Raw genomic sequence first — 22,105 nt, forward strand, 5'->3', positions numbered from 1 at the left:
ATGACTTGAGGGGCAATTATGGTTTTTTGCATAGTTTGTCTTCAATTATCTGACTTTTTTGCGGGGTTATTTTTCCTGCGCAGAAATTTTTAAATTTTAATTTGTCAAATGTATTAATTTTTCTTTTTGTGGCTTCTGCATTTTATGTTACACAGAATGGCCTTTCCTCCTCCAAAACTATTTTGTAAATTTGCCACATTTCTTTTAATAGTTTTATGGTTTTATTTTTCATCAGGGATCTGGGCTTGTTCTGCCCTTCTCTAGAAGCACCCTTATTGTGTGGGCTTTGGTCTTTTGGGTCATGGGATGGCTGTGAGCTCCCAGGCATATCAAGTCCACTTTCTGAGAAGCAGCCAGGGGGACAGGAAAAGAAACAAATGAATGAAACAGTCAAGCTGTTGAGTCTGTTCCTTAGAAAAAGCTTTCTAGGAAGTTCCAGTGATCAATTTCTGCTTATACTCATTGGCCAGAACTGAGCCAGATGGCTACTCCCAGCTTCATGGGAGTCTGGTGACAAGAATAATCTTAGCTGGGTACCTTGACATCCCTCTCCCCAAACTGGGATTCTGTTAGTCAAGAAGAAAGTAAGAGCAATATTAGGTATGAAGCTGGTAGTGCTGTCCCCAGGCGCCTTGCCTGACACACAGGTGCTTTTCCTCGCTCCCTCCTTGTCTCCACACATGTGTGTTTGCGCTGCTTACCTGACTTCCAGCACCAGCTGTAACCAACAAGTAGTCTGATGTAAGTCTGCTTCGACTTCCTTTATAAAAACTATCTTCTTGGGCACCTGGGTCGTTCAGTCGGTTAAGCATCTGCCTTCGGCTCAGGTCATGATCCTGGGGTCCTGGGATCGAGCCCCGAGCCCTATATTGGGCTCCTTGCTCAGTGGGGAGCCTGCTTCTCCCTCTCCCTCTGTCAAATAAATAAATAAAATCTTAAAAAAAACTAAAAACTATCTTGTCTTCCAGAAGCTTTAAAGCTTTTCTCTTTATTTTTTAAAATTCTGCAATCTCCCCTACCCTTAGTTGGGATCCCTTTAGACATTCTGCTGAGATTTAACAGGCCCCTTCCAATCTGGAGATTCCTATCATTCTTCAGCCCAGGGGAGGTTCATCCCCCCCCCTTTTTTTTATTGTTTTCGCCTCTCCTTTGTCCCTGTTCTCTCTTAAAATTCTTATTGGACATACACTGGATCTAGTAGCTTTTTCTTCTATGTCTCCTAACTCACCTATCACATTTTCCATCTCTTTGACTTGTTGCTTTACAATATGAGATGTTTGTAGGTTGCTTATAGATCAGTTTATAGGTGTTCATAGATCAGTAATAAATTCCAGACACCCACCTTGGTCTTTAGCCTACACTATTTTATTGTTGATATGATGGTTTTATTTTGAAAATTATTATTTTTTAATTTCCTGAAATCCTTTCTTGTTCTTTAAATGCTTCTTTCTTTTTAAAAATGTTTTATTTATTACTCTGAGAGAGAGAGAGAGAGTGAGCAGGAAGGAGAGGGAGAGAGAATCTGAAGCAGACTCCACACTGAACGCCGAGCTCAGCATGGGGCTCAATCCCAGGACACTGAGATCACGACCTGAGCCCAAACCAAGAGTCTGACACCTAACCTACCAAGCCACCCAGGAGCCCCTAAATGCTTCTTTCTTGCAGTAGCCTGCTCTTGATTTCTGAATGCATGATCTTCTTCAAACTCTGCAGATACTAATTATACTTCTGAAAAACATCACTTCCATTCTCTGAATTATAGTCGATCTCTTTATTCACCGGATTCTGCTCTTTTATGGAATTGGCTTTTCTTCAGCGTTGGATGATCCGTGGTTGTAGGGTTCCTCTGCTTTTGTTCAGAGCTGTCTGCCTCATGGGCCTCTCCCATGAAGAGGACAGGCCGCTTGCTGTGTTGACGTGGACAGAGCATGGCCTTCCCCATAGGGTGCCTGAGCATGGAGCAGGCTGGAGAACCCAGAGGGGCAAAATAAAGCGGGCTTCAGTTGGGGGATATTGCCTTTCAGTATATTTTACTCCTGGATGGAGCTGCCTTTTTGTTTCTCGAAGAATCTAATGGGGATGATGGCTACAGTTACCAGATGATTTATTTTAATATGGTCTCAGACTCAGACCCACACCCGGATCCTTCCCAGGCAGAACACCTATTGTCTTTAGGGATCAACTGTCAGGTTTTATTCTGGGGGCAAAAGTTGCCACCAGATGTAAGGTATTGTAGGAGAGGGTGAAGTCTCACTGCCTCAAGTGTTTAGAATACAGTTTTAAAATAATAAATACCCTGATGATGACTAAAAGTTCCTCAACAGAATCTGAAGGACTAGTGAAATGACTGATGCTTATAATTAGAACCATCATGACTCATTGCTTACAGTTTATATTATGTTGAGAATTTTTTGTTTAAGAAGTTAGAGTAGTGTGTATTTTCTTTAAGAAAATTTTGTGATCTCAGTTAAAATATATAACTTTAAAGGGGTGAGCTTTATTTATTTGGCAAATGTACTAACAATAATGTCAGATAAATGAGGCATTAATCTGACTACAGCTGTGTGTGTGTGCATCTGTGTGTGTGTGTGTGTGTGTGTGTGTGTGTGTGTGTACATGAACGAGCTATAGTTAACTTGGCTTCACTTAGTTTGGTCAACAGTCAGGCCTATTCTTCAATTACCTTTTAGGTGTTCAGCTCTGAGCTAAGTGCTGTGAGTAATTTCTAAGAAAGAGAAAAGGGGAACAGAGGCTCCAGGCCATATGCTATTCATAATCTGGTAGCACATTCATTATTCAGAGTTATGTTTATATTTTTATTATGAACTTCTTAGCTTGAATGAGATTCTTTGTCTTAATGAGATATTTGAGATAGTTACACACACTTGAGAAATAAGTGTACAATTTGTTTTAAACTAAGGAATCATCACCATTCCAAATATTTGATTTTAATTGTCAGTAGAAATGTATGCATGACCCTAATTAATTAAATGTCCAATTACTTTCCCTTGTTTGATACCATCAGCCTAAATAAAACTTTTTGTAACATATAAACATATGTATAGCATAAATTATTATATGTCTTCATGGTGGATGGGCTTTTGTGTGTATGTGTGTATGTATGTACGTATGTGCGTGTATGTGCATAAGTACATACATATATATTTTTTTTTTACAGAGAAGAGGCTCAATATAATGCCCTGATTAGGTGAATCATATGACCATAAGGAGTACATGGATTTATAAAACTTCATGAGGATTTATTGATAGATTTTATGATTCAAGCTTTGGTCCCATCTTAAGAACTGATATTCCCCCTAATACTTCTATCACCAATTCTAATTTTGTTTATTTTGCCCAATCTATATTTATTAATACTATTGAAAAACACAAAAATAATTAATATTAACATTATTGAAGAACCAAAATTTTTACATCACATAAAAATGTGTGTTTAAAAGTGTATAAACCTTTGGCTTCTAAAGCAACTAAAACCCATTGACTTTTTCTTCTTTCTGTCACCAATTTTCAAAGGTGAAGTCTGGAAATCTGTTTTGAATCTCTCACAGCAGGTCTCTGTAGGGACAGATGACACACTCCAATTAGGGTCGGTTTATGAGAGTTTATTTGTAAGGCCTTATTCCACAGGTACAGGTGACAGGTAGAGGCACCTCAAGAGAGAGAGAGACACACCCAAGAGCCAGAAGCAGCAGAGCCGTTGCCACCCCTAGGCCTGGAGGGGGAAGAAGTGAGGAAAGGTTATCAGAACCAGAAAGGAGGGGATTTCCGGGGGGGGGGCGTGGCAGCCCAGGGCAACCTCACAGGGAGAGAACTGAACAAATAAATGTCCTAGGATATCTAGAATAAATAGAATAAGTTTCCAGAGTCCACTCTCTTCATCCTCGCCTAGTCCCTGTCAGGGTTCCCCACTGCCCCCGTGGGCAGTAGAAGGCCCAGGAGTCTGTTGGTTGGGTTTATACAGGCCTAAGTCTCTGGGGTCAGAGAGCAGGGTGAGATGGATATGGAGGGTCGGAAGCACATTCACAATTTGTGTGTGTGTGTGTGTGTGTGTGTACAAGGGGATGTGTATATGTGGGAAGGAGGCATGCACAGTTATATATGTATCAGAGGTGATCTTCCAACACTGAGGCTTAGTTTGGCACAAAATTCAAAGAAGGTAAACAAGGGAAACTCTACTGGATCAATAAAGATCTCAAAGGTTGTAAATGTCTTACGGATAAGGAATACAATGTAGGAATCTTCAAAAGTTAGGGGTGGACAGGACCTTACAAATCTTACAATTCTTCCATTTTGCAGGTGGTGATGAGGCCCAGAATGATGAATTGGCATCGTGGTTCTGTGCCATGTAGAGGCCATCCCAGACGAGGACCCAGGCCTCCTGACTCCCTAACTTTCCTTCTTTCCATCCCACACAGCTGCCATTCTTCTCTAAACTCTGTTGACTGTCCAGTGCACTGGGTCGCATGGAACGTAGATGGTTGGCCTGTTAATACACCCAGGCCATATGCTCCTGCTTTCCTCTGGCTTTATTTTCTGCCAATCTTGAACCAGGTTATGGTGCTTTGTATGTAGCCCTACCAAGCCAATCCACAGGGCATCCCTGAAGAATGCAGATTTTACTGGAAATTAGAGAGGAGGCAATAAAAATCTGTGTTTGACCTCTATGATCTGCCCCAAAGTTACTCTTAAGCTATGCATTCTCCCTTTCTCCTGACCCTCCCAGATCTACTTCTTCGTCCCTTTCGTTCAACTCTTCCTTCTCTCTCTCTCTCTCTCTCTCTCTCTCTCTCTACCTCTTGGTCTCAACCACACAGGTTGTGTGTCTCAACACACACACAGACACACACACACACACACACACACACACACACACACCCCTTCCTCAATCCAATTTTTCAGTATTTTTCAAACTATGGGTTGGTTATAAACCAAGAGTGGGTTGTGAAATCAATTTAGTGGGTGAAATCAAATATCTTTTAAAAACGAGATAAAAATTTTAAAAAGTGAGATAAAAAGTGTGTGCGGTGGGGGGAGTTGTAGCATAAAATACATTTCTTATTATGAGTCATAGTGAGGAAAGCTCAGAAAATGTTGTCCTTTATCATACTGCCATTGATATGTGAAAGTCCATTATTCTGAGAATGATAGCATGGGGCTCAGTTTACTAAAGATCCTCTAGTTTCTAGGATTCACTCTCTATAGGAGATGTGGAGGGGGGCAGAAATGACAGATAACAAATAATATTTTCCTGCCACATATGTAAATGAGCCCATCAGTTAATGAGCAGCAACTGAATTTTTTAGGTTGTTGTTGAAGGGGATGTGGAAAGGTTCCCTATCCCTGAAGAGTAAGGGACAAGACTAAAGATCTGTACTGTCCTCCATGATGAGTAAATAGGGAGTAGAGGGTCAGAGGCTGGTCAGAGTGGGAGGGGGCTCCTGAGGAGCATCCCAGAGGAGGACCAAGCCATGTAGCTTTAGAGAGATTCCTCCTGGATATGGAATAAGAGCTCCAATGGTTGTTTGATTCAGGGAAGGACCACCTCCACCAAGCTGGAGATTCCATGGATATCCAGGAGTATCACTTGGGTTATACAAGCTTTGCCTTCTTTACATTTTTTAATACAAATTGACCTTCAGTTCTGACTCTTTTACTTCAGAAAAAGATTCTATGATGGCAGAAGAAGGCAAAGAAGGTGGTTTTAAATGTGGAGGAATCTCTCTAAAGCCCGAGACACTGACAAGGTAACTAAGGAGCTGGCTGGGACCGCTCAGGAAGGCATTCTTCATGTCATCATATATGTTCTCAGGTTTTTTAAAGAACCAAGTTATGTTTTCTTAATGTCCAAATTGTTAGAGCGTGAGTCCATGCTTGTATACTTGCTGGACACAAACCACCCCCAAATGTCCCTCAGATGCTGTGTTCTGAACAAATCCTCCAGTTTTATCTTCTCATCTTGCTTCTGGCTCAGTGCAGAACATTCTGAGATTGCCTTTCTGCTATCTCATCCAGGTGTCTGCTGTTGACCCAGCAGCACCATCAGGATGGGACGCTGCTCACCTCAAGTTCACAAGAACATGGAAACTTGTTCTTGATCTTTACTAGCATTACTGAAAATCCAGATATACCTTCCTGAAACTTGTAGGGCTTCATAACTGCTGCCTTGCATACTGGCTGCCTAGAAATGGACCACCTCTCTACATTGTCATTGCTATTAGCTCCTTCCATTGTCTCAGGGAGAGCCGATTTCCACCACTGGAATGGATCCAGTCTATCTATGTCTTAGAGTCTGGGTCCGGTGAACTCTAGCCCCCAAAAGAAACAAGAAAACCTACCTTCCAGGCCAAAGTGTGTCCCTCATTTCTTCCATTATTCTAACTTCTTTCCAGTGAGAGTATCAGGCCCTCTTGGGAAAATTTCACTTAGATACACCTAAATGAATAATAACAAAATAGTACTATATTTGTGTACTTCACGAAGTCTGGGTTATCCTGTCTTATCCATTGTCACCTTGGTAAAACTTTCTAGAAATGGTCATGCATACTCCCTGAATGGTTGAAGATGCCTGCAAAATGACTTTACTAGGTACCATCCCTCTGCATTCCTCTTCATTCCATTTCCCTTTGTACCCCTTCATTTTCTTCTTTCGCTTTGCAAACTATGAATATCATTCCTCTTCTTTATTCTACTAGGTCTACAGACTCATTGAGTCTTGTTGATATAGACTAATTCAACACATATATTTTTGGACACTTATTGTGTCCTAGTTACTGCTGCCAGACTACACAGTTTGCTCCTTCAGCAGAGAGAATTCATAAACTCATCTTGCCATTGTACCATGCATTCAATGGCCCATGTCTGGAAGCTGCCCAAAGGGAAACAAACATAGAGGAAGATCAGAGTCTCTAAGCCTGCGAGGGCTGCTAGAGATTTGTCTTCATTCCAAATGGCAGGAATAAAATCCATCTGGGCAGGGTGTCTTAGGAAGCTACAATAAACCAGAAGTAGCATATTCATGTAGATTTTATGGGATTCCAGCGTGAAGCCATGAATGAGTGTTTATTTTTAATCCCCCTCACAAGGGTCATTTTAATTAAAGTCTTAAGTTAAAGGGAGTTGGTGAGTTTATCAGCCTAACATCTGACCTAATGTATCTTCTGTTTCTTTGCAGGGCCATGAAATTCTTCATGCTCTGGGAGTTTTGCTTTCCTGTACCCTTTGACATAGAGCTTTCATTGAGAAGGGGGACATGAAGAAAGAAGTGGTGCCATGAATAGCCCCACCCTAGGGAGAGCAGCTCGTGAACAGGGGAAGCGCCCTGGGTGAGTCAAGGAGTTGCCATTTAGCTGACAAGAGGCTTACTGTAAAGCATGGAGGTAAAGGGAATTTCAAGGGAGGGGGAATGAATTGCCAGAAACCTGTCCTTTCCAAGCGTGTCCTAAGTTCTAGTTTGACTTGTCTAAAATTTGATGCTGGATCAGCAACTGCCCAGCTCAAGCCTTTCCCACTCTGTCCATCAGTGAAGGGAGAGTTGAAAAATCACCTGGGGGAAAAAAGTTATTAGGAATAATGAGAAGGCATTGGGACAAATTTGGTCCGAACTTCACGATTTCTGAGTTTCAGGCCGAGTTCAAATCTTTTGGGACTCAGCTTTTTTTTCTCTTGGCAAACCACAACATCCTTTTTCTAAAAAAGGAGCTTTAAGAAAGACTTCTTGACCATCAAATAGCTGTTAGAAAACAACATTTTGATGAGTTAAGTGTAAATGAATCAGAAACATGTGGATTAGATTTACCTCAAAGTCCATGTGGGTTTGCAGGGAAAGGAGGAAAAGGCTTAGGCAGAATCACACTTGGTGCTTTGCTGAAGCTTATATGAATGAAAAATAGGTTTGAGGGGTCATCAACTGCCAATGCTAGGAGGCTGTGGTTGGTCCCATGTGTATTGTTGTCATTGTTGTTATTATTATTATTGATTTGTGTATGTGGGCATTTATTTTGTATTATTTCTTTTTCTTTTTTATGCTTGTTGCTTAGACCCTGTCTATGACGTGAACTGCCCAGCATGCAGAAGGGTCAGTGGCTAAATTGGGCTTAGGACACAGAGCTTACCCTTGCTTTACCGCTGAATGCTTCTTTGTCTCTCTAAACATATGAGAAGAGAATGTATAAAAAAGGTCCTTACATTGTTTAAAAAGGGGTTTGTTTAGATATTATGGGAGGCTTTTCAATGTGAAAATTACCTACCTTCCATGACTCAAGAAGCCTAGTGGCCTCCCAAAGTAGTATGGAAGTAAAAGGAAATTTCCAGGGAGAAGAGGTATATTGATGGAAAGATTAAGTAATGTAGAAGTGGTTATACTAAATGGTCTTTGATATTCCTTCCATTCTCCCTCACCCATTCACCACCCAATCTCCAAACCCTCCTGCGTCTATGCTCTGAGTCCTTTCTATCTTTCAATGGGGAAAGTGTTCTTCTCCAGCAAAGGCCAGTCAATCCCCTTACTTGTGCTCTAGACCTGCACTATCCAATATGGTAGCCAGCAGCCACAAGGTGCTATTAAGTGCACCTATTGAAATGACTCTAGTCTGAATTGAAGTGAGCTCTAAGTATAAAATACTTAGTATGAAAAAGGAATATAAAGTATCTTAGTAATAATTGCATGTTGAAATGGTATTTTGAGTATGTTGTATGAAACAAAATATATTATTGAAATTAATTTTACTTCTTTCCCTTTTATGTTTTCTAATGTGGGTACTAGGAAATTTAAAACTATATATGAAGCTTGCATTATGCTCTAGACCCAACAGTTCCCAGGGACTCAGGGACATTACTCTTTTAATAATCTCATTTCTCTCTTATATCTTCAACATTTTCCCCTTGTCTGGATCATTCTGTTAGCTTCCCACTTGTACAAATGGCTCTCCTTGATACTATCACCCTCACTAGCTTCACCCTGTCCCATTTTACCGTCATAGTCAAGCTTCTTGAAAGCATTACGGTCTGCTTCCACTTCCTCATCAGCCAACCTCAGTCCGTCTTCTCCTACCGCTAGCCCAAACTTACTCTTGCTAAAGCCACATGTGGCCTCCTCTGTGCAAAACCCAAAGGGCACATCTTTCCTGATCATCTCTGCAGTGCTTGACATAATTGATCACTCCCTGCTTTTCAAGACTTTCTTTTCTTGGCCTTTTCCTAGATGACCACATTCTGTACTCTCTCTGGCCATTCCTGCTCAATCTCTTTTAGATCTTCCATACTATCTCCAAACGCTGGAGTGCCTCAGTCCTTTTCGCACTCTGTATATTCTTTCCCGAGACAACTTGCTCCATTTTCATGATTTTAAATGCAATTTATGCTGACAACCCCCAGTCTCAAAGCATCTACTACAAACTTGGAAATACCCCGACCTCTCTTCTGCACTCCAACCACACATCTAAGGGCCTACTTGACTCTCTACTTAGGCATCTCGCAGGCATCTCAAACTTACCATGTCCAAACAGGAACTCTTAGGCATCCCTTCCAAGTTTTGTTCTTGGGCAGTCTTTTCCATCTCAGTGAAAGACATTACTACCCGCTCAGGTTCCCATGTCGGAAATCTGGGTGTTATCCTCAGTTTCTACCCCCTCTTCCACATACAAATATCACCAAGTACTCTCGATTATACCTCAAAGAATGTTTCTCAAATCCATCAGGTTCTCTCCATATGCCTGGTCTAAGGGGCACAACCTTTCTCCTAGATTACCACAATTGTCTCTGAGCTGGTTTCAGCAGGTAGCGTCAGACAGAGGTGACATTAAAGCTACACTTAAACTACTGTCACAATGATGAGAAGGAACCAGGTCTAAAGAGATCAGAAGAAAGAGCATTCTAGGCAGTGAAAAGAGCAAGTGCAAAGGTCCTGGGGTGGGAAAGAGCTTGGTGAATTTGAGGAACAGAAAGCAGGCCACGAAGTTTGGAGTAGGTGCAGAGAAAGAGTGTGAGCCTGCTTTGAGGGTCAAAGGCTACTGTGTGACAAGTGGATAGAAACGGAGCTCAGGTAGAAGCCTTAACAAGTGTTGGGAGCCTCTGTGCTAAGTCAGTGGCTTGAGCTAGGTTATGCTAACAGGGATGAAGAGTAGAAGTGGATTTATTTGAGATGTGCTGTGAAGGTAGAACCAACAAGACTAGCCAGTGGGTTCTAAGCAAGAGAAAAGCAGGACTCCTTTTCTGAGATGGTGAATACTCAAGAATTTGGATTTGAGCTAGAGAAGCTATGAATATGCTAGTCTGAAGTTCAGAGAAGTCAGAAGTATATTAGAGTCATCGGTGCATAGATGGCATTTAAGGTCACAGGGACCGATGAGAATTTCTAGAGAAGAAAGATCCAGAGAAATGAGAAGAGGGATCATTACTGATAAGTAAGTGGGAGAAGAGGAACCGGCAAAGGGGGATGAGAAGGAGCGGCCCCAGGGGTGGGAGAAAAACCGGGGGAGTGAGGGCTTCACAGAATCTAGAAGGAAACTTTCAAGAAGGTGGGAGCAATCCCCTGCATCAAATGCCACTACAAAGGTGATGAAGATGAACCCACAAAAGTGTCTGTTAAATCTGACTCGATGGAAGGTTGATGGTAACTGATAAGAAAAGTTTGAGTAGAGAGGGAGAGGAGCGTTCTTAAATGCTTTTAAAAAACTTGTTTTGGGGGTGCCCACGTGGCTCAGTTAAGCATCTGCTTTTGGCTCAGGTCATAATCCCGGGGTCCTAGGATCCAGTCCCACATCGGGCTCCCTGCTCAGCGGGGAGCCTGCTTTTCTCTCTCTCCCTCTGCAGCTCCCCCTGCTTGTGCTCTCTGTCAAATAAATCAATAAAATCTTTAGAAAATTTTTGTTTTTAAGGAATAGCCAAGATATGGGGGCCAAGAGAGTCCCTTTTTGCAGATGAGAGATGGTAGAGTCTGTTTACTCATTGATGGGCATGGTCCAGAGGAGACAGAGAGATAAACGAGGCAGGAGAGTAAGACCCATGTCCTCTGAAGCTAGTGCTTTTAACATCTATTTGCAGAGTGACAGTCCCCATGGTCATCGCCTATTCTTCTTCCTTCTTGAGATCAGCATGGAGGGTGTGCATTGATTCCTTCTGGTCAGATGAGTCTCTTTGTGTATCCCCTTGCCTGGATATCTGTGTGCCCTCTGGTGACAAGTGTCTACCAGAGTTCCCCAGGACTGAGCAAGGACGCTTTGGTCTGATAGAGCACATTCCAGGAACAGGGCTCAGAACCTGTAACTTTCCCTTTGAACACAATATAAATGCTACTGTGGACCTCAGAGGTTAATTCATTACAACCAAGCAATTAAATCTAGGGACTGTTTGGAAGATAAAACGCGGCAAGTAATAACCAGTTTGGAAAACTCAGCCATGATGGATTTCTATAATTTCCTCTCACTTCACAGAGCCACATCTAGTGACCCGAGGCAGGATGGTGTGACTGCCTGGTGGTGTCAGAAATGCGAGGGGGAGATTATTTTTATTAAACAAGTTACTTCTGAAAGCGTTGGCCTCTCTTGCTTCCCCTTTCTCTCTCAAGAAGGTCATTTGCCAGCTGGTAATGCATTTAACCCTTCCACATACAGTCAACCTCATGTTAGCCAGGAGGATCATTTTACAAAGGGAAGTGATCTAAACTGCTTTTTCTCCTAGCTAGTATTCTCGGTTTTGAATTCAGACTGCTTCCCCTCTGTTGTTAATGCACCTATGTTGGTTTAATTGCTTTACTTGCCCACCCTCCTTGGGCGGGTTTTGTATAAATTATTGAGAAATAAGATGTTTGGCTTGTCCTCTCCTTCATTACACTGCTTCACCCATGAGAAAGAAGAACAGCCAGGCTGGAGCTGGGATCAAAACCCTAGATTTGAATTATTTTTTGGCTCTGTTCTCTGCACCTCTTTCGATCTGACAAAATGTGTAGCCATCCTGAATTGTTTGTTCCACAGACATTCCTGGGCACCCACTTTGTTCATGACATGGTGTTGGGCACCGTGGAGCAGATCAACATTTAATCATGGGGCTCCCCTGCCCTCTGGGAACTTGTCCCCCCTCCGCTTTGGTGGGGAGCACAATGAGGTTGCTGACACAGTCATTTTAGGAGATTGTTTTCTCTGAGCCAAATTGCCCTGTCTCATTAATGACAGGCTCAATTTCCATCAGGTTCCTTGCTGGGTCTTGCAAGACGGCCAAGAGGGGAGCTTCCTTCCAGCGCAAATTGTAATTCTCTGCAGATATGTGTTGGCATCCACCACTCAGGAACATAATGAAGTTAATTTCAAGAAAAAGCAAACACAAACATAACAGTGATCAGGAGAGCAGCCACAACTGTCTGAGCCATTTCTTCCTTCAATGGAGGAATTAGCTCGTTAAGTAATCTGCACCGCCTCCTTTTCCACAAAGCATTTAAGGAGGCGATTGTCCGGTTCAAAGGTAACGGTTTCAGGTTTGCCATCAGGAGACTTGAGTTCAAGCCCCAGCTCTGATTATTTGCACCCTGCCCCTTTTTAGCCCAGAGGGCCCAGATGTCATTAAATCATTTCTTCTACCTACTTCTCAGGGCTGGTGGGAGGATGAAATGAGATAGTAATATACATGAAAGGACTTTGTTAAGGAATAAAGAGCTATGCACATGTTAGTTATTATTTCAGAAACCAAAGTTAAGCAGAGATAAAAATCTTAATCGGGCAGGAATTTTTCTACAGAGCTAGTTGGCAGTTCTTCTCTTTCTCATTTCTTCTCTGTTTGCCTCTCAGAGAATTAGCAACCAGATAGGAAGGAAATGCCATTATTAGAATATAGGCTGTCTGGGTGGCAGGGAGGTTTTAGCTGAGGCATTTTTAGTGGTGTGGTTTCCAGGACTCTGATTTGCATACCTGCAACTGTCTAGGCCCCTGATGACAAAAATATACACAAGTGACATATATTATGCTTTGGTTTGCTGGGGTATCTTTGATTTTTACCTTGAAGCTAATTCTTTTGGGTGGAGGCACTGACTCCAGAGAGATCGTTCAGAATAGCGCTCAGCCCAGAGGTCTGTAGGGAGTCTGGACGCCAGACGACCACGCCTTGGCCCCTGCCGCCACCAGCTGCTTCGCGCACCCTGAGAGGCATCGCCCTGCGTCTGATAGGACCTCATTAGCTCATTAGGCTGTATTTTGTATTTTGTGAAATCCATGTTAGACGCATCTTATTTGAAAATTAAAAAATTTATATGTGCATCCACACATATCCGCCTCCATTTATTTATTGTTCCTCTTTAATCTCTAATCTGTTCTTTTTGTTTGTTTGTTTATTCACCAGTTGGTGTTGACCAGTTGTTTCCTCACCAATTGGTTGTTCATCAGTGTTCTTTAAAAAAGTGTTTTCCAAAGAGCGGGACCATTAAAGGCTCACCTTTAGGAGAGTGACTTGGAGTGTTAATAGAAAATGCTGATTCCCGTCTTTGAGACATAACAAATAAGACTATCTGAAGGTGCGACCCAGGAACCTGCATCTCCAACAGGCTTCCCTGGAAGACATCAAGCACACTCGAGTTTGGAAACTCTTCTTTAAATATTGTCCACATGGCTTTGGTAGCTTTATTGCCATTTCCTTCGGGTTGAAAGTTCCTGGACTAGCACTCTTGATTTCATTTAGGGCAGCTGGATCAGCACGTATTAGCTCTACATTCATCTTGAGCTTTGGTAGACCCTTAACCAGTTTTGAGTTTATTCTTCTTGGCCTGAAGATCATTCTTCTTTTCAGACAGAACAAAAGCAAAACAGGAGTCAGAGAGCTCTGCTTTCATTCTACCATCCTTCAAATATACAGCATTGAAACCAACCTCTAGACCTCTCCCTGGATAGTTAATCCGTGCCCGCCACAAAAAGATCTCTTCTGACTCTAGTATTGCCACTTGCGTCACTCACCATGGATCAGGGTGACTATTCTGGTTTATTCGGAAGTCTCCCAGATTTAGCACTCAAAGTTCCATGTCCTGGGAAGCGAGAACCACTAGTCACCCCATCAAGACACTGACCTCCCTGACTCTTCTTCCAGTTCAGGCTAACTTGTATATTCATGCTATGTACATGTTGGATTTAATGTTCATCTTTGTCCCTATTTCTTATATACACTTCTGAGAGTTTCCTCTGCAAGAATAATGATTTATTTCAATGTATTAATTTTTTTTTTTTTTAAACCAGGTGGTGATGTCACTTGACTTCTATCCAGTGAAGGGATGCTTGGGACTTCCACGTAAAACCTCCTGGGCATGGAATCAGAGCTGCTCCAGGAACTGGCTGTGCTTTAGCCTCCTGACTTTTTGCACTGAGTGACACATCAGCTGGCTTGCTTTCCTTATCTATTAAAGTAGGGTCATCCTCTCCGTGTCTTATATACTTTATGTCATCCTTTTGGTCAAATGGCTTAGGATTCATCTGAAAATAAGAACCCAAGTGTCAAGCCAACTAGGAATTAAAGTGGAGTTTAACAAGCCACCAAGTGCTCATAAGGACACCCAAATATCTCAAAGGTGATCCCATGCCTTCAGCCAATATCCCCCTCCCTGCACCGCTTACTTCACCCTCTGATGTGGGTGGTTCCAATGTTATTTCGGGAAGGGGCTGAAACCACAAGAAGACTGTGTTGTATGGAGTTAAGAGAGGGGATTTCTTGAGATCTGAATTAGTCATAGTCAGATTGCACACATTTGCGACAGCCTTAAGAGAGTACACGGTCTCCTCTTGTGATTCCTTTTCTTCAAATGGATAATAAAGTTCTCAAACATTGCTTCATGCCAGACCAACTTTTAATTGTCCTTAGTTACACTAGGCCCCCCACTATTAAAATGGGGTATAGGAATCAGTACCCTGTACTCATTTATTCATTTTATTTTATATTTAAAAATAAATAAACCCCCCCAAATAAACGATTTGGCCGAATTGAGGCATTTCCTTCTTTTCCTTCACTTGGGATCAATAGAGAATTTTCCATCACAACAATAACTGCCTCCCCACTCCTTTTTAAGATCTTCCCACCCCCATGAGATGGGTTTCCTGCCCGACCCGCAAGGCCATGAAATAAATTCCTTCAAATTCTAGCATTGGCCAGACGCTCTGCTCTTGGCATGTCCCATCATCTCCATCTGGGTGGCATCCTCCATGTGGTGCAGCTGACCACAGCCTCCCCCACCCTTCCTCGGGGCCTGGTCCCATCACACACGTGTTCTTCAGCAACCTGTCAGCAGCAGCCTTCTGAATTCTAGGAGAGCTATCTCCTTGACTTGTGTTATGCAACCTCCCTTTCTACAAAATAATCCTCTTCTTTTGAAGTCCAGTTGGAGGACTCACCCCATTGAGACGGCAAGCATAGTCCGTATCACCTTAACTTCTGTTCATTCATACATCAAACAAAAGGCCACCTTAGTTTGTTAGGACAGTCTCCCCTTTCTCTTCCAGCTACAAGGATACCTTTAAATTACACCTGGAAATGTTTAAGAAAACTAGAAACACTAAAAGCCCTCCACAGTGATTGGAATAAATCCTTGGATTACCCTATCAGGGTGGAACCAAAGAAAGAAAGGTGCTGCTTTTCAAAGTTATAGTCATGCCACTTCCTAGAAGGAAGACAGACCTGCTACTAAGAATGGAGTTGCTCTTTTTTTTTTTTAAAGAAAACAATTTAATGAGGCTTTGGTTATACAGCATGTTTTATTTATATGGATGCATTTGAACTAAAGAGAGGCATAAAATAGCTTTGCATGATTTTTATGAAAATTTCAATGTCATTTGGGCTCGCCTCAGGGCTCGCCATTGGGGAAAGGGAGGTGGTGGCAGGCAGAAGCTTGGCGGAGAAATGTGGTAAGAGAGGAACTCTGATTGGTGCAAGACCTGAAGCTGTGTCCTGGCCATTCAAGCCCTCATGAAGGGCTTAGACAATCAACTTCCTTAATATCGGTATCTAATATCCAATTATAGTCACCAATATCCAGTTTTAACTGTAACCTGTCCTCTGTTGTAATCCCCCTATGTGAGTTCCAAACTGTCAAAGTCTGTTCCACACAAGGCAATGTTGGTTTTGCTTTGGGGAATACAAGGAGGCTGATCTGCACTTGGGAGCAGTAGTGTAGATAAGAACGCAGACTGAAAACAGAGATGATTGGGAGAAACCAAGAACAGGGGGTTAGGGCTGATTGGTATAGGTAAGCTCCCAAAAATTGTAAATGCCTTATAGAAATCCTGAGAAATACTTGAGAGTCACTGAATTCCCCACAGTTACAGAGAATAGAGGCCTGAGTTATTTTACATGAATATTAGACAGAAGTTTGTAGAAGGTTGTAGACCTTGGGTCACTTGGGTTGTATTATTTATGAGAACACTTCTTTCTCAAAAGCAGACAATCTAAAATCTTCAGGGAGGACAGCAAATCTCTCAACAGACTTTCATAAGCACTATTGCTTGAACTCTAATCCACTGAAAATTTAATTTGTATAATTTTCTCATGTTTTGCTATTTTCTTCTGACATAAAATCACAGATACATAGTAATGTTCACAATCCGTGGACAACAATTCTGCTTTTGAACATACATCAAGCACTTCTACTGCCATGGCTGCAAGACTGTCAACCTTCTGGGATAGGAAAGCAGAAGAGGGGAGCATGTCAGGAGGTGTAAAGCCAATTCTAGGACTGGCCCTCAAGGAGAGTGGCGGAACTTGAGTTGAATGCCTGTTGATGAAAACACCCGAGGGTGCCAATATGGTGGATGGGTCTCAGCAGCAAGAGTATTTGGAAGGGGCAAGATTCTTGGTCTAGAGGGTGAGTGCCTTGTGCATCCAAGAACTTCTGTCCATCAGAAGCAGAACCCCAGCCCGTAGGGAAGAAGATGGTGAAGAGTCTCCTGAATCTAGGGAAAGAGGCCTCGCTAGAGCTATGTGTCTGTTGAAATGAATTCATCCAAGCTCATGAAACTCCAGTACTTGACCTGCTGCTTGTTACTGCCACAAGCTCCTGAGGTAGAGGGGCAAAGGGAACAGGCTTTATTTCTAACTCAGACTTTGGCCCCATATTCCTATCTGGTGTCATCCCTGAAGATGTAAACAGTAATGACCCCATTTTTCTCCTCCAACCCAAGACCTAAAGTCAGGTCTCTCGGCCTCTTATCCCTGGGCCTATATGTGGTTTTACTTTCACCACTCTGATAGTGAGGATGCACCCAAAAAGAAGAACCCAGGAGAAAGAGAACACTGGCCACGTTCACACCATTGGCATCTCCTCCCAGCCATAGCTTCGTTGCCTGGGACTGAGATCTAACTTGGTCCTGAGACCCCATGATCCCAGAACTCTTTCTGTTGGAAGTGGCAGAGAGATGAGGAGATTGGAGAAGCCACCTGGAGAAGAGGGGAAGCTTTGAGCTACTTCTAGGGGTCACAGGGTGTCACTAATGTTACGTGAGGGTAGAGACTCATGTGAGAGGGCTGTGGTTCAGAGCAGGGCATTCATCCCCATGCAGTTAATGGGATATGGAGGACTAACGACTGAGAAAATGAAGCTAATGCTAAAGTCTTGGGGGCGGGGGGTGCACAGAATTCTCACCTCATTCCTACAAGCCATCAGTTTACATGACCAATTCCAAACAAATTCCAAACATGCCCGTTAATTGGCATGGGGCTTCTAACTTACTGCCTGGCTTGATTAGGGCTGAGTTGGGGCCAGAATAGGCTTGGGGCAGTAATGGAAAATGTTGAGGTCTTACAGAACGTGAGGCTGGGGCAGGAAGGAGAGATAAAGTAGTCACCCGGAAGATGCCTGTGGACTCAGTCTTTCCCCACCAGGGAGACTGACATTAGTCCTCTTTAGCTTTCCTGCTCAGGCAGGATTGGGAAAATAAACATTGATCTGTAGCTATTTTGCCATGACATCTCATACCTGGGAGAGGGTTCTATTCTCATACAACAGCAGGAAATTTTCAGATGAGCTGCTCATTGCAGACCTAGCCATGCCTTTGGCTAGCTGTCACCCAGTTATTCTGATATATTATCTGAACACGTTGGTTTCTTGGCTCCATTTATTGCGTTTAATACGTTTGCAATATGTAACAATCAGCTTGACGCCGACTCTTAACAATCAGGAGGGATGTCAAAGCCGATTGAATGGATGCCACACCCAATCAGGATAGAGACCATGGCCAATCAAAATGGAAGCTGACCAGAGCAACTGCTGCGCCTCAGCAGTGCCGACCAGCCGAGGAGCAGCCCTGTTCCGACCGAGCGCTTGGAATAATTAATTGCGATAGGAGCCTTCTACTAGTGAGAATTTCAGGAAGTGTGATGGGCTTGTTGAGTTTGTGGTTCTTTAAATCCTTGCAAGAGCTGCCTCGAGGCAAAGCTGGTCTCCTTAGCACATTGCATGGCATATGCAGCGAAACATCTTCAAGAGGGTAAGGCGGCAGCCAGAGCTTGGCCCCTGGCCACCCCTCTTCTGCTGCAAACTTGAAAGCAAACGTGTGTGGGGGGTGGAGGCAAAAAGATACATGCCAAGATTTAGCTTGAATTCCCTGGAGATGGTTCGGAGGCCCGTATGCACACTCACGCACATGTGCCGACGCTCACATGTGTACGCTCACGCGGCACTCCGTGCCGGCTCGTGCTGGAGGGCTTCAAGGGAGCTGGGCCCAGGCGGAGCCCGCGGCTGGCAAAGGCATTGTTCATTGTATCGTGAGTGACATGAAATCCACCGTTTGACAGCCAGCCCACATAGCTGTGGTGATGTGAAAGGCTCACTTTAGATCACGCATTCCACTGCTGTGCATGGATTAATATGGCTTTGAAAGGGCTTTTCTTTCTTTCTTTCAAATTTAATATGAGAGTATATGAGGAAGAACATGGTAGCAATTAGCTGCTGCCATGAATTTTATGAGCAGTTTGCTAGAAACCACATTAATGACTCCACGGGTAGTGCTGAGATCAGTTTTGCAATGTTATTTTTTCTCTCCACACGCACCCCCCCGCCCCCAACCTCTTTCCCTCTTAAAAAGGCCAGTTCGAAGCTCCAGGATGGTATCAGGTGGGTGGGCCTGATGGCCAAGATTCTCTTTTCCAAGACAGGTAGCCCATCTCTGCCTTGGATCCTACACAGAGCCTGGTGGCTGGTTCCAGCCTTGTTTTGGAGCCTGGAACAGCTGTACTGATAGGAAATCGGCTGGCCTTGGTTCTGACAGGTGGAGAGAAACCAATGTAACAAGTGTCCACAGTGAAGTCCCTATCAAAGAGAAACTTAAAGTTCCTGCATGTTTCTCAATTTTAATAAGGGGAACTAGAATAAAATGTGGGCATTAGCTAGGGAAAAAAAATACAAGTGAACAGTCTTTATAAATTCTCAGGAGGCATGGGTGGAGAGGGTTTAAAAATATTGTAGCTGAAGCCAAGGGAAAGAGTTGGTATTGGATTAAGGGACCAGATGCAGGAAGCCAACCTCTCTGCACAGCTTCTTGGGCACGTGTGATGAAGCCGACTGAGGTCTGTGTTCAAAAGCGACTTCATCTGTTAAGCGTCTGCCGTCAGCTCAGGTCACGATCCCGGGGTCCTGGGATTGAACCCCAAGTCTGGCTCTCTGCTCAGTGGGGAACCTGCTTCTCCCTCTCCCTCTGCTCCTGCTTGTGCTCCCTCTCTCCCTCTCTGTCAAATAAATAAATAAATAAAATCTTTAAAAAAAAAACAAAACAAGCAACTTGAAGTCTGCAGAATCTAGAAAGAAACAAAAATAAGTTTGTTACCAAGTCACAAACCTTGATCAAATCGTGAGAGGAGGATCCAGAAACAGGAAACAAGTTAGATACAGTCCCAGCCACACTAGGCAATCTGCAGGCAGGAGAAGTAAACAAAACAAAACAAAACAACAAGTAAAAAACACCTCGGTCGGCTTGAGGGAAAATACATAACGAGGGTGGTGAGAACACAGCTTTTCCTTCGAATTCTTTTCTAGGACATGGGAAGTTCGCAACAGAGAGCTCTGGAATGAGTAGAGGTGAGCTGGTAAACTGAGGCTCCTTCTGGGTCAAGGAGACAGGCCACCTGTGCAGGGGAGAGGCACTGACAGCTGCCTCCTGAGAATAAGCCTCTACACCTCCCTCCCTGTGGGCCCAACTGAAAGTTGTGGCTTCTTGTCCAGGAAAACGTCGGGCCTTTGACTCAAGCAGAGATTCGGGTTGACCATAAATGACGGGCCTCGGATCAATGATAAAACGACACCTTGTTAGCACATTTTTTCCCCTAAAATATTCAAAATGACAGTGGTCTGCTGAAGTCGCTTCATCTCAAATGCTTTCACTGAGCGCCATCTTTTTGACCGATGAGAAGTAAAAAATTCACGATAATAAATCCACGGGCGGCTTGAATCTTTCATGCAAGGCACATCTGATTCTTGGCAGTTTGTTTGGATGATGGAAACGATACCATCAAATATCGTTTGATAGAAACATGATTAAATGGCCTGTTTCCTGACATTTCCTGATGAAAACATTGTATTTTAAGTTTAGACATGAATATTTCAATAATCGAGAACTAGACTGTTAGTAAAGTTGGCTCATTGAAAACATTCCCCATTTGGAGACTTTTTTGATCTGGGTTCAGCTTTTTTTAGAGTGGGCCATCTTATAAAACTTTTGATGCCTCAGCTAAATATTGTCAGATTTGAAAGAGACTCGGTAACAGCCACGTGTGTAAGAGTTAGAAGAGCATCGTTGGTTTAAAATGTAGCCTGTGCAATGTAAATGTAAATGCAATTTAAAATGTGGGGTGCCTGGGTGGCTCAGTCGGTTAAGCGTCTGCCTTTGGCTTGGGTCATGATCCACGATCCCAGAGTCCTGGGATCGAGCCCAGAGTTGGGCTCCCTGCTCGATGGGGGAGTCTGCCTCTCCCTCTCCATCTGCCTCTCCCCCTGCTCATGTTCTCTCTCGCTCTCTCTCAAATAAATAAATAAAATCTTAAAAATAAATAAATAAAAATAAAAATAAAATGTGATCAGTGGCGAAATGACCCTTCGCCTCCTCTCAAAGCAAAATCCAGCACAAGGTCAGTGTTAACAGAAAAAAAAACTGGCACGGGGTGCCTGAGTTCTCACATCTTTTGTTTTTTAAACTGTGCACATAGGGTGCCTGAGTGGCTCAGTCATTAAGCGTCTGCCTTTGGTTCAGGTCGTGATCCCAGGGTCCGGAAGCCTGCTTCTCCCTCTCCCACTCCGCCTGCTTGTGTTCCCTCTCTCGCTGTGTCTCTCTCTGTCAAAATAAATAAATAAAATCTTTAAATAAATAAATAAATAAATAAATAAATAAATAAATAAATAAATAAACTGTGCACGTATGTTATACAAACTCGTTTTGATGTCTTTCACAACAAAAAAAAGTGTAAAAACTTAACTTGGAACTCTGAGCCAAACCTCCCGCCTCTACATCAACTCCCCCACCCCACCCCCGCCACACACACATACACACTTAGTATTAATCAAATCCTCATATGATTTCTACTTTGGGCCTTGGCCATTTGAGTGACAGGGCAAGTCATGAAAATAAGGGCTGGAAATCCCCAGGTATGAGGGAAAGCTGAGGGCATGGGCGTCCCTTAACCTGGAGAAGACAAGGACCCGGTTGATTTAATAATGGTCTCCCAGTTTCTGGAGCGTTAGTATGCAGAAGATGGTGTCCAGCTGTTTTTCATTTCTAGTGAAGACAGAAAAAAAAAAAAAAAAAAACCCAGGGACTGGGATTGCATCAGGGGGAGAGATCAGGGTTAGAGCTGAAGAAGCAGGGCCTGGTGGAAGGGTTAGGAGACGTTGGAGTGAACAACCCAAGGAAGATTATGAAATCCCCATCTTGGGAAGTCTGCAAATAATGTGATCTGTGTGGACCAGCGCGGTGGAACGGGTTGCTTATCTGCCTGCTAGCGAGCGAGCGAGGGCCGGCTGAGCGGAGGGGGTCTGCGGGCCAAGTCCCCTGGTCGCCATGACTCCGGGTGGCGTGAACGCCCTGCGGCCGAGAGCCCGGTGCATGGAGCCAGGAGCCTGGGGCCTTGTGGCAAAGCCTCTTGT

General features: G+C 43.4%; 1 long non-coding RNA gene across 1 annotated transcript; it reads right to left on the reverse strand.

The window, feature by feature from the left end:
• Window positions 1–3,607: 3,607 nt before the first annotated feature.
• LOC141374830 (uncharacterized) lies at window positions 3,608–18,052 on the reverse strand. The gene is made up of 4 exons (XR_012381968.1): window positions 17,951–18,052; window positions 6,357–6,453; window positions 4,300–4,640; window positions 3,608–3,733 (listed from the first exon to the last, which is right to left on the reverse strand). It is a non-coding gene; the product is annotated as an uncharacterized lncRNA (long non-coding RNA).
• Window positions 18,053–22,105: the final 4,053 nt, after the last annotated feature.

Source organism: Callorhinus ursinus, unplaced genomic scaffold, assembly GCF_003265705.2.
Source record: "Callorhinus ursinus isolate GAN/ISIS: 27379988/994484 unplaced genomic scaffold, GSC_fseal_2.0 scaffold22, whole genome shotgun sequence".
NCBI lineage: Eukaryota > Metazoa > Chordata > Mammalia > Carnivora > Otariidae > Callorhinus > Callorhinus ursinus.